Below are 13431 nucleotides of genomic sequence, written 5' to 3' on the forward strand. Positions count from 1 at the left end.
ACTTAGACAGCTTGACATGGTTTACAAAAATATATCATGTAAGAGTGATTATTGTGGCCTTCACACTGTTAATATGACCATTACAATTCAGAAAAAAAAAATTCACATAGTAAATTTTACCACAATCTAGCCCTGGACAGTAAGTTTGATCTCACACTTTCTTTTTTTAAAAAAAAGCTCCATAAAATACTTTGCTCTTTGGATTACCTAATTGCTTTATAATCACAGTTATGTTTCACAGTCTAACAATATGCTGGGGTTTTTTTCTCTGCTAGATTCTAATATATATGAAACCTGAAAATAAGTCAGATTTAGGAACTCTTTTCCAAAATAGTAATATGTTTCTTGTTTGTATGCTTGTTTGTCTCATTAGACAGCAATTGATTACCAATTAATACCCAATTTGCACTCATCCGAAGTAAATATAAAAAGAGAGAAAAAAAATATCTTTTTTTGTATCACCGTCTCCAAAATGGAAAGGCAATTGAAAGGTCTGCTGGATAGTTGTTTTGGAGCCTTTTGTTTGTTTTGTTTCCAAGACAAGGTTTCTCTGTGTAGTCCTGGCTGTCCTGAAACTCACTCTGTAGACCAGGCTGGCCTCAAACTCAGAGATCCACCTGCCCACTTCTGCCTCCAGTGGGCTGGGATTAAAGGTCTGCGCCACCAAGGCCCACCAGGCTGGCTGGCTAGTTTTTATGTCAATTTGAAACAAGCTAGATTATTTGGGAAGAGGGAACTTCAACTCTTGAGACCTGCCCCCAACCACACTGGCCTTTGGTGAATTTTCTAATTGATGATTGATGTCAAAGGGCCCAGCTCACATGGAAGGGAGAGGGGCTACCGTCTCTGGCTTGATGGTCCTACATACATAAAGAAGCAAGCTGAGCCTGGCCAGTAAGAAAAACTTTTCCACGGCCATGCCGGGTTTCTGCATTGAGCTCTTGTCCTGATTTCCCTCAGCGACGCAGTGTGACTTGAGAGCTGTATGCTGTTTGGGTCATGGTGTTTAATCACAGCAATTGGCTATTTCAAATACAGCTTCTACGGGTATCAAGTGTCCTTCCTCAGGTGTCTGCACCTACATGAAAAAGCTAGACTCTCAAATTCTCCTCACTGGAGCAGCACCATCGACAAAACAAAAGCTTGTAGCTGTGGGTGGCAATGGGGGTCCCCCCCACACACACCCCTACTTAAGCTGCTAGACACCGAAGCAGGTCCAGATAGGTGCAGAACAAACAAGTGGACTTTGCTTCTTTACCCGACTATCAAAAGGAGCAAGGAACCCTCCATTCTTCTTGGGATCTTTGGGGTTATTGAAATCTTCTGTCTTTTGCACTGCTCATAGCCAAGCCGGCCACCTTCACCAAGGGTACACATCATTTTGAGGGCCACAGGCAGCGGCTGTTTCAACCTGGGGAGACAGACTGAGTGGGGGCGGATGGGCTTAGGAGGCACTCACAGCCCACATGCAGGATAAAAACCGTGAGGTCGAAGTGGGCGCCTGACAGGTGGGGGATAGAGGAGTCACGAAATCTCCTGTACTGGGGGCTGCCTCTTCTCGCAGGGGCCGCCCCAGTTCAGATTTATTAAGCCGCAGCTCCCGCAGCTCAGGTAAAACAACCACCCCCAGGTAACCCGTCTAGGCCTGTGAGGGAGCGGCTAGGGACTAGGGTGTGCAGGAGGAGGGGGGGGGGCATGAGCGGAGAAGGGGACCATTCGGAAGGATGGGAGGGCGGACAGTCTATTACCCTCGCACCGAAGCCTCTGTCCCTTTGGGAAAGGCATGCAAAGCATATATCACTCTATATAGCCCACTTGAGCCCGACTCGGTTATCCGATGTCACCCGCGTCCCTTGGTCCCTGGGTCTCTTCACCCCTCCGCAGGACTTTTGGTTGGGTCCTGGGCGGAGCGGGGCGGGGAGGGCAGCGCTCCACGTGCAGCCGCGATCGCCCCAGCTTTCTGCTTCTTCCGCTGCTCGGTCTCCGCCTCCAATTCGGGGCGGGGCGGGGCCTCGGGCAAGGAGGGCGTGTCTCGGGCGGGCCGTGGGCGTGAACTCGAGGGGGCGGAGCGGAAGGCGTGGGCGGGGGGCGGGGCAGCTGCAGCGTTGGTCTGGCGGCGGCAGGAGTGCTGGGAGCTGCGAGTAGGCTCGGCGCCGCTGGAGCAGACGCCGGTTGTGAGTCGGATGCCTGGCGCTGTCGACTTTGGAGGTACGCGCGGGAGCGGGCGCCGGCCTGCTGGCCCCCTTTCTGGGACGGCGCGCCCTGGCCGCCGCTGTGCCCCCTGCTGGTCTAAAGTGTGATTCCCGGCTTTGCCGCTCTCGGCGTCTTTCTTCTTTCTCACGGGGCTCTGGGCGTCGGGCACCGGGCGGGCAGGTCGCCTCTCCGCGAGTTGGAGCTCGCCCACGCTGGGGCGGGAGGCCCGGGGCCCCCGGGCAGCCTCGGCCGCGAGGGAAGCGCGGAGCTAGGGGGCTGGGCTCTGCGTTCCTGCGCCCCGATCTCCGAGACTCTGGCTCGAGGAGTGCCTGCCTGTAGCGCCCCGTCCGTGACTAGCTGGGACCAGCCGGGAGTCCCGCGTACCCGAGCGATGTACGGTATTGCCTGTTGTGCGCGCAGGCCGGGCAGCCCACTTCGGGAAAGCACCCCAGCGCGTCTGTCCGGTATCCCCGCCAGTGCCTAGTGTGGGAAACCCTGAAGGGGGCCTTGGGGACACACGAGTCCCGGGTGCGGCCTGCAGAATTTTGGTTTCTGGAGGAACTTAACACGACCAGGTAAAGGAGACCACTAGCCTCCCCTCCGGGAAAGCGGGGATATGGACAGCTCGGGGCCACCCAAGTGAAGTCTACAGGATTTAAACAACACTTGGAGTTCTAGAATGGCTTAGCCTAATGGTGGAGCGCTTTCTTAAAGGCAGGTATGGATGGAAAGCTGTCAAAGCAAGCACACTTAAAGTTGAGATAAAAGCTGGAACAATTTTCAGATCGTACAGTTGTGTGGCTAGTGTCGGAAGAAATTCTGGCTCAGTGGCCCCCTTACACCTTTTGGGGATTTGTTTATTTATTTATATAAGTGGCCAGTCTGTTTTGCTAGCATTGCACCCCGGGAGCTGTGTAGTGCCCACAGCGAGGAAGGAAAACTTGTGCAAGGATTCTCGGCGCGTTTGAACGTGGAAGGGAAAGCGTACCTTGCCAGATTTTCCACGCATGATTCCCCCCTTTCTTTGGACCGAGTGGTGTTTGTTTACCAGTCTTCGAAGCATCCACCTACATTTAGTTTTTGCACGAAATACCCCTTGTTGCCACAATGTGTAGTTTGAGGATTAGAGAATGCTTTTGGAGAAAACTGCTAGTGGCTTCATTTTCCAAGAATGTAAGTCATTTCCTTTCTGTGGTTTCAGAGAGTTGATATTTCACAGCATCAAAAACTCTGTGGGGAAAATTTTCCGTAATACATCTGTCATTTAAAAGGCCTGTGACTTTTGAGTTTTCTTAAGAGCAGTGCATAAATTTAGGCCCGACTTTGTTGAAAGGACAAAAAAAGTTTTTGTTTGTTTGTTTTCTCTTATCCCGAATCTAGAGTGTTGAAAGTGCTGTAGAAAGTTGTAACAGCCAAGACCTACAAATGGCTTGCAGGATGGAGAGTGGGGGAGGGGAAGAGAGCAGAAAGGAGCAGGAAAACAGATGCCTTTTGCTTCGGTCCTTTGTAGTAAAACTTCTAGCACCTAATCATTTTCCTTGGGTGTGGTTTTGAGAAATTATAGTTTTACCTTAAAAATGAGAATACTCCACAACTGGAGTGGTTGACATGGAAATGTGAGGGTTTTAAGGGGAGGGTATGTTTATAAACATACTGGCTTAATATTTTATAGTAAAGGAGACCTCTGGTAGATTATTGGATGGAGAGGGTCCCCCAGGGGATATCCTATATCAAGTTATCTGCAGGATATCTTCTCCAGAAAGCGCACTGACTGTAATAAGAACTACCTCCCCTTTCCCTGCCCACCTACCAGCTTTGAGTGGCTTACAGAAATACCTGCGATCTGACACAGTCGCAGTTCTTGTAGGGCTCAAAACATTTTGAGCCAGGAAATCTTTCTGTCTTTCCCATTGCTTCCTTTTTGGGGTTAGCAGGAGTTAAGACATCAGTTTCAGATACACAGTCTGAGGGTGTAGATTTGAGATACCCCGAGCTTTACAGGAAAATACCCGAAAGCAACACGGGCAGGCTGGAAGCCCTCCTTTTAAAACAAAATGCTAGTATGCTATACAGGTTTTTAAAAAATCTGCCATTCAACTGGGTTGGCTGAATTGGGGGCTGTTGGAGACCATTCCACATTTAACTATGCTTATAAAGCTTTTGGCTTTCAGAACTTATGACATAATGGGCTATGTAGCCTTTTGTGGCAGTTGCTTGGAATGCAGGTTTCAAATAGAATTGTTTTGGACTGAGTCCTCAGTTTTTAAGAGTTCTGTGTAAATGACTCCTGCCTCACAACTAACTTTCTGATAAAGGAATTCTTTGTAGTTTTCAACTTGGATGTTTAACGTTTTGATTTCTAAAGCCGTGTTTTCTTTCTTTTTCTTTTTTTTAAATAAAACCTGCAAACAATTATTTTATTACATGAAAGCCAGTACCAAGAAGAGATTAATTCAGTCCAGATGTAGAAATGTATGTGAATTGTAGGTTTGGATGATCTCAACAAGTTTGCCTTTTGTTGATGAGGCTGTCTGGATCCCAGATGGCATCCACAAATTATCCCATAGGCCTGTTTCTGAATTGAAGTCTGAATTTCATGGGCTTTCTCCAACGTCGCTTTAATGTTATTTTAAATCCTCTCAAGACTAGAGAGCTTTCTGGACATACGCAGAGAGGGCTATTTTCCTGTTATTCCTAATTGAGCCTCAGAGTGACCTAGTGTAGTACATGGAGTCTGTTTCTGCATGTAAGAGATATATACCCTTTCTGCAGGAGGTATATACCCTTTAGGGTAACTAGCCTTAAAGAGGGTTGGTTTTAGTTATTTGAGTCTAGCTTTTCTTTTCTTTTTTTAACGGGAGTTGGGGCAGAGGACAAACAAATTTCAGGTGTTTACAGTCTTCAATAGAATTCAGCTGTAAGAGTTTGTGGCTTCAAGTGTATTTTGTTGTTTGATTAACCTCAACCCTCTGCCCCCTCCTTACTCTAGACAAGCACAGGTTAAATGAGAAAATTGAATGATTGTTTTCCGAGAGTCAGGGTTCCTCTGTGCAACAGCCCTGGGCCTAGAACTCACTGTGTAGACCATGGTAGCCTTGAACTGGAAGAGAACTGCCTACCTCTGCTTCCTCTGTGCTTGGGTTAAAGATGCCCACCGCCACACCGACAGCCACACCGGTCCACACTGATACATTTTTTAACCAATCCATCCGTACTCCTCACACCCGGGTTAAGAGAGCTGTGACTGACATTTCCAACCTTCTGTTTTTAGGAAGTCTTTGTATGATTGTGGGGCTTGTTTTGTTCTTGTTTTTGGTTTTGTCTTTAGTTTGTTTTGTTTTGTTGAGAGGGGGTCTCACTATATAGCTCTCTGGCTTGTCCTGTGTAGACCAGGCTAGCCTCAGACTCAAAGAGATCCACCTGCCTCTGCCTCCTAGTTCTAGGATACTAGGATGAAAGGTGTGAGCCACCAGCTCTGACTTTTGTTTGACTACATAACAACACATTTGGTAACTTTGCTATGTTCTGGTTATGTGTGAAACATGGTTTCTGTGAAGGTGTTTTATGAATAGTGAAATTTTAATTAAAACCCATCTTCTCCAAAGCTGAGCAGGAAAAGTGGTAATGCCGGCTTCTCTGGCCAAGCTTTGGATAGGGGAGAGTTGAGAGGGCTTTTCAGTTTGCCCGTTGTCCTGGGGAAGGGCTTTGCTGATCTATGTAAGTAAGAAGAAACAAATTAAAGGAATAATTTGAGAGGAACTAGGTAGCAGAATATTGAGCACTGGGTTACTTGGAAAATTTAAACTTAGAAGGATAAATAGTGAAAAATCAATGCTGAAGTAGGAAGAACTTTTTATCTGAAAATAGAAATTAAAAGAATATCTTTCTAGCTGGGCAAAGGGCAGATTCGGAATTGATGTGCCTAGGGGTCTGTATAGTGCCTGGAATGAGCTGGCAATTGATTGTTGTCCTGGAAACCTTGACTCCCTTAATGTTGATTCACCAGTTTGCTGTTAAGTGGTGTGTATGGGCTGACTGTCATTATTGCTCACCCCCACCCAGCCACATCTCCTGTTAAAGAATGGAAACTTTTGTGTGTAAGTGCTAATGATTATACAGACATTTAATTGGCCAGTAGCATTTTAGAAAGCTATTAATACATACTTGATAAAAACTGGGACCAAAGGGTGCTTCAGTAATGCTGACATGATTAGGTTTGGGGTGGAAGTAGGCACTCTGCACATCTCATTATGTTCCATGATTTAGTAGTGTAATTACTTCTGGTGCAAGTTTGTATATGGCCACTCTTTGTATGCATCGAGTGGAGCCATGGTGCAGTATATCAAATTGATCAAAGAAAGATTACAGAACACTGAGGAGAAAAAAAGAAAAAGAAATTGATCTGACAGCTGGCTCTGTTGCTCCAGGAAGAGAAAAATGTGTTGAAACAAATTCACAGATGAACCAGCTATAGAGTCCTGAGGAAGAGAAGGCAATGTTTACCTGGGGCTTCCCTGACTTTGTCTCTAGCTCAGCATTTCTTACCTTTCTTTTCCCCAGTCTGCATGCCCACTGAGGCAGAGTTCGAATAGTAAGACAGTAGGGATTCAGGCATTAACCAGGTGACTGTATTTATCATGTACCCACGGGGCAAGATTCTGATCAAAAGTGTCAATTTAGATGCAGAGTATCCTTCGTGAATTATTCTCAGATGCTTTCCAGCAATCTTGTGATTTATAGAAAATGATGTTTTATATTAGCACACAGCCATGGCCTCATGGGAGAGAGAAAGTCTTCCCTAAAGTAAAGCAAACTCAGGAGCTGGCTCTCTGGTCACATTAATAGAAATGTAATTAATATTCTCCCCACAGGAAACAGCATGTGTTGCCCAGTTTCAGTGGCTGGCTGGCTTTCTTTCACACCTTTTGGTCCTTGCTGGTCCTTTTGGTCCTTATTTCTTTGAATCTGTTGCTCGCTTACTATATATGTTCGGAGAAATGCACAACTCAGAATCACCTGGCACAAAGCTGTCTGGGCCAAGGATGATCACCAGTCCAATTTCTTATCTAATAGGTTAGTTTTAATCTGTTCTTAGATTTCATCTAAATGCAATTACATATAGGTTGCTTGGGTTTCTTGTTTCCCTTTGGAGGGTTGCGTGGTGTGTCTTCTTTAGCCCAACAGTGTCCCGTTATACATAGAGATTGGTGTAAGCGTTGGTGGTTAGTATGTCTGTCTCCGAATTCTACTGACAGACACTTGGATAGTGTGGGATGATACGTAGTGACTAATTTTCTGATGACTCCAAAGAAATTTGAGTACTTCAGAATTGAGAGCATAATCTTAACATTAAAGGCAACAGAAATAACTTAAAAATAGGATATGGAAGGATGAGAAGGGCAGGAGCAGCAGCCACACTGCAGGTTCAACGTGGAGCTCAAGGTTTATGGGTTACAGTTCGAATCGTGTCAGCCAGACCGTGGCCACACTTAAGCTAAGCATCAAAGATAGGGAAAGGGGCCTTAGGTGACCAATCAGCTAACCATCGGTTTTTTAGAGGTGGAATGACTCATACCTCTTCTCAACCTAAGGACCATGTGAGCTTCTCCAGACCTGGTGTAGTCCAGCCAGCAGCTAAATAGATGGGCTGCTGCCCAGACCAGTGCAGGCTCTGCCCTGCTGGGGAGAACACGGGGCTGGAGCCCCGTCCTTCTCATTCTCATCTGCCTGGAGGCTCAGTGCCTAGAGGGTGATTGCCCTGTTCTGATTCACTCCACACTGCTGTGTGTCTGCTCAGATGGTCCGACCTGTCAGTCAAAATGGATCTGTAGCAAGGTCAAGTCTCAGTTCCTCTCTCCCCCTCCACTGCTGTTCTCCACCCTGAGCTGTTGGGAGTTCTCTCTTCCCCCTTCTCCATCCATCTCGTCTTCCTCCTGTCGAGGCTGGCCAGTGAGATGTTGGGTTGTAAATGCTGAGTGGGTATCTTGAGGACTGTCTTTAAAATCATGTATTTATTTTTATTTTATTTTATGTACATTGGTGATTTGACTGCATGTATGTTTGTGCGAGGGTGTCCGATCCCCCTGAAACAAGAGTTACAGACAATTGTGAGTTACCACGTGGGTATTAGGAATTGAACCCCAGTCCTCTGGAATTACATACAGCCAGTGCTCTTAACCTCTGAGCCATCTCTCTCTGTAGCCCTGTTGAGGACCTTTTAATTTGCTGCTGTTTCCCCTGTTTATGCTTTTCCCCACTCTCTGCAGTTTACTTTTCTCTGCATCTTCTCCCCCAGCAAATAAATATCCTCAGAACCATCCAGTCTTCACCAAAACCAGTGTTGAGATTCTGATGTTGAGTGCTGCGGCCTCCCGGGAAGCGCTTAACCAGAAGAGACCCAGTGATGAAACCAAGAGCTTGGGAACTATGGGTTCTCTCTCTCTCTCTCTCTCTCTCTCTCTCTCTCTCTCTCTCTCTCTCTCTCTCTCTCTTTCATGCCATGTCTCCCTGAAGAGTAGAGGACATTTTCATGGTTCCAGGCGAAGTATTACATTTCAGTTTAGGCCCATGAAAAAGGTAGTGATACAGATGGTAAAATTACAGAAAGTTTAGATGAGAGCACGTCATCCTCGGCCCTTTTGGGATGCTCTCAGCAGCACAGCGTAATCGTGCGTAGTCTTGGGAATGTTCAGATACACTGACCAGAGATCTGTAGCCTCTGACGGGTGCCCAGTAAACTCACAAGAGGAAGTCATGATAGCTTGAGCAGTGGGTTAAAGAGGCAGGGAGGTAAGATGAGGGGTCTTGTTTGTTTGTTTCTTTCTTCCAAGACACTGTACAACCCTGGCTGTCCTGGAACTCTGTAGACTAGGCTGGCCTCAAACTCAGAGATCTGCCTCTGCCTCCTGAATGCTGGGATTATAAAGGTGTATGCCACCTCTGGCTGGCTGATGAGGACTTTTTTTTTTTTTTTTAAGTTAGCATTTTTTTTTTACGCAGTGATAGGTTTCAAAAGATATTTCCATTCAAGTGTGTCACGTGATTTGTCTTATATTCACCCCTCCCCCTCATGCCCTTCCTTTATCCAACTATTATTGCTTCTCTCTTTATGTCACAGACACATAAGAATTTCATACATGTTTATGACATCTAGGGACCATGTATTAGAGAAAATGTGGTATATGTCTTTCTGACTTTGGCTTAATCTCATTTAATACAGTAATGTCCAAATTCCTTTCATTAACATGCAAATGACTTACTTTATGATTAACTAACACATACACTTGGGGGGGGGGTTGTCAGGGACCAAATTTTCTTCATTCATTCATTCATTCATTCATTGGCTGATAGGTAGGCACCAGGCAGACTCCACAGCAGGCTGTCATCACGACTGTGTGTCTCTAGTATGCTGACCCAGATTCCGCTGGGTAGCCTCAGAGTCACTCCCTGGCATCCATGCTCTGCTGTTCTCCATTGGGTAACAGGAGAAATCACCTGCGCTTTGCATTTCCTTCTCTTCTGTAAAATGATGGGTGATAGAAAGATTACCTGCCCCACAGGGTTCTCGTGATCGGTACATGAAATGGTGCATGCAAGACAACCAGCCTGGCTTTGGACATACAGTAAGCGGTCAAGTGGTTTTAGCTGTTATCAAGAGGAAACTACATATGGGAAGATAAATAGGCTTTTTAGAGGTTGTTTACTGCTAGTTCATCGGATTTTCTTCTCAGGAAAAGCAGGCAACAAAACCTAGTGATATCCATTAAAATATTGGGCAGTTTGTGCTGCAGAAGGGGCAGCCGGCCTTTCCCACTGATCACTAATTGATGGAAAGAAGTTCCCCTACCTCCTTCTAATGGGATTTGCCTTTACAGATATCAAACAGTAAATCCACATATTAAAAATAACCTCTTTATGGTCACTCATATTGGGTAAAGTACTTTCAAACTTAAGAGTGGCAGAGGACCCTGGTTTCTGTTCATACACCCTGCAGAATTTCCCATGAGCCCCTTTAAAGAAAGCCCCATTACTGGGATGAACAGTTGTTTAATACATATACATGCATGCACACACCCCCAGTTTATATACTGTGAGTCAAACCCTTAATGACTTTCTGTTATTGGGCCCAAAGTTTAAGATTTTTAAAACTATTCATTCAGAGGAAATTAATAGTCCGAAAGTTTCAGAGGGAATATTTAAGCCAAGAGGAACTTCGCTTAAGCACATTGGGAAGATGCATTTACATCTAAACAGCATAATTACAAGCGCAGCTATGGGCCAGCAGGACTCATGCTGTATCTTTCTCATCTGCTCCTTGGGAGTGAGAGGTGCTACCTCACATGGCCTGTTCCTGTCTCCGCACTCTGAAAACCTCAGACTTGGATAAACTGAACACTTGAGAAGTGTAGACTGAGCCCAACAGAGGCCAGGCTTTATGAAGTGTTCCGAACTGTGCCGGGGGGGGGGGGGGGGGGGGGGGAGGTTGGGGGCTGCAGCTCCTGCCAGAGTCCACCTGGGCAGTGAGATACATGCACATGGAAGGGGATTAGATGTTTCAAGCCTCAGTTATCAGATAACGAGCGGTGCTGTGCCAGTAATGGGTAGGAAGCCAGTCGGCACTCCATCTTCAGGAACTTCCTGGGGATGTGGGAAAAGCTTCAAGTATTACAAGGAAACTAAGTTAAAATGGCGAATGCTTAAATTCAGTTGTTCATCTAACATAAAACGCAGCCAGCATATGCCAGTTTGTGTTGTAGGCCCCAGAGATGTGTAAGTGAACAAACGTGTTTGTAATTAGGAATGAACAGTAATAGAGTACATTGTATGTGCTAGAAGAAGGTCATGAGTATGAAACAAAAGGAGGTCAAGGGACAGGAGAGATGATGGTCCAGGGAGATGGGGACATTCCCGCTGAGGTAAGGACACTGTTGTTGGGCTTATGTCTAGTAATTTCGTACTGAGTCGGTAATGCTGGGAGTTGAAAGTGTGCTTAAATGCACCTGACTGACTGAACAGCACAGTGCTGGGGAGACTGTGGGAGGGGTCTTGGGATCATTTGCCCTGCTCAGTCAGTATCAGGAGACTTGTCCTAAATATCACCAGCCCAGGAAACACCAAAAGCCAAAGTTTGGAACATTTTATTGTATATCAGTTTTTACAGTAAACAACAACAAACCCCCTCAGATTATCTACAGTGTAATTTAGCAAGATTGGAAACGTGAGTTGGTGAGAACCATGCAGAAGGTCTGAACAAGTCATTCCAGCAGAGAGTGGGGAGGATGGATGGAGCAGGCTCAGGTGGACAGAGTCTGAGAATGGTGAGCAAGAAGAAGAGAAGAGGAAGTCGGAGAGCTCGGTGACTCATCAGGTAGGGCTTGCCCAGGCCATTAGAAGGACTCTGGTTTTTACTCTAAGTGAAGTAAGGGAGCTGTGAGTGTTTTGAACAGAGAGGGTGCTTATGACTTGATAGGAGTGCCAGCTAGAGGGGGGCAGAAGATGCAGGAGTTGTCAGAGGTAGAAATAGGGTGCCAGTTTGCAGCTGTTGTTAGTAATCCATCTGGGGAGAAACAGGCAAGAAATCTGTAAGAAACAGTAGTGGTCTGACCATCTAAGCCCTGAGATCAGGCAGTCAGGCTCACACCAAAGCCTTTTGCTTCCTTGTGCCAGTGCCCCAGATGGGCAGGATTCCCGGAAGCTGTTCTGAGTAGTGTCTGACTTCCAAGTGGAGAAGCTGAAGAAACGAACGGTCGGCTGTATGTGACTCTGGAGTCCAGAGTGTTTGGCAATTGCTGACATGATATAGATCCAATAACTTGTGTAGACAGAGAAAGACCCACGAACCAAGCCTTAGGGCAGATAAGTATTTATAGTTGGTAGAGAAGAAAAGAAACAGTCCAAGATAGCATTAAGCCAAAGATCTTACACACATATTTCCAAAGGAGTGGGTCCTTCATTGAGTATTGATATTGTTACTGACACCATTGACCACACCATGGGCAGAGGAACTGAATTGTTTTTTTGTTTATGGTGATGTGTAGGATCAATGTTAGGACACTTTATCAACAGATTGGAATTTAGAACAAGCTACCAGAAGGATAGCTGGGAATACTCGTGAAGACAGAGCTTGGAGCTGAGACGGAAGGAAGGACCATCCAGAGACTGCCCCACCCGGGGATCCATCCCATATACAACCACCAAACCCAGACACTATTGCATATGCCTGCAAGATTTTGCTGAGAGGACCCTGATATAGCTGTCTCTTGTGAGGCTATGCCAGTACCTGGCAAATACAGAAGTGGGTGCTCACAGTCATCTATTGGATGGAACACAGGGCCCCCAATGAAGGAGCTAGAGAAAGTACCCAAGGAGCTGAAGGAGTCTGCAACCCTATACGAGGAACAATAATATGAACTAACCAGTACCCCCCACAAGAGCTGTGTCTCTAGCTGCATATGTAGCAGAGGATGGCCTAGTAGGCCATCAATGGGAGGAGAGACTCTTGGTCTTTCAAAGATCACATGCCCCAGTACAGGGGAATACCAGGGCCAGGAAGTGGGAGTGGGTGGATTGGGGAGCAGGCCAGGGGGAGGGTATAGGGGACTTTCGGGATAGCATTTGAAATGTAAATGAAGAAAATATCTAATAAAAAAAGAAAGAAAGAAAGAAAGAAAGAAAAAAAGAAAGGGAGAGAGGGAGAGAGAGAGAGAAGAAAAGAGAAGAAAAGAAAAGAGAAAAAGAGAGTGAGTGAGTGGTGTTACACATTACTCTGAGGTCTGAGGTCAAGTGGGGTAAGACTGGAGAGTCATTCTTTGGACTCTTGAAGTCATTCTAGCCCAAGGCAGAAGCTGTGGTAGTAGTAGGGGCATGGACAAAAACCAGTTGGAGAGGGCCTCGAGAAAATGAAAACTTTACATGAGATAACTATTGTTTGTAATTCTGTGGCTTACACAACATTTAATATTGGTTGTGTATATATTTTAACATGGGGGAGGATTTCAGAAATCGGATTGTTGGAAGCCGCGAGGGCTCAGTGCTCCCCTCTTATGGTTAGTGATTGTCTGGTTTGAGATTGTAGGTCGTCTACTTACTGAAATAGGAAAACCATTCTGATGCAGCTCTGACGTCGAAAGTTGGATGTCTCTGACTAAAGACTATGCTGAAAGCACTTTATATGACACTGATTTATCTGCCAAACAGTCTATTCTTGAGTTCCATATCTGAGTCCTTTTATAGAAAAAG

The 13431-nt window shown here is 45.9% G+C and overlaps 1 protein-coding gene across 3 annotated transcripts in view; it reads left to right on the forward strand.

The window, feature by feature from the left end:
- Positions 1 to 2109: 2109 nt before the first annotated feature.
- Frmd6 (FERM domain containing 6) overlaps positions 2110 to 13431 on the forward strand; it is a 74500-nt gene continuing 63178 nt past the window's right edge. For 2 of the 3 annotated variants that reach the window (XM_029484601.1, XM_021179383.2), the window contains exon 1: positions 2110 to 2208. The gene's annotated coding sequence lies outside the window, so the exon portion shown is untranslated. The other variant, XM_029484602.1, reaches the window with a different exon arrangement.

This window comes from Mus caroli, chromosome 12 (genome assembly GCF_900094665.2).
Source record: "Mus caroli chromosome 12, CAROLI_EIJ_v1.1, whole genome shotgun sequence".
Lineage (NCBI taxonomy): Eukaryota > Metazoa > Chordata > Mammalia > Rodentia > Muridae > Mus > Mus caroli.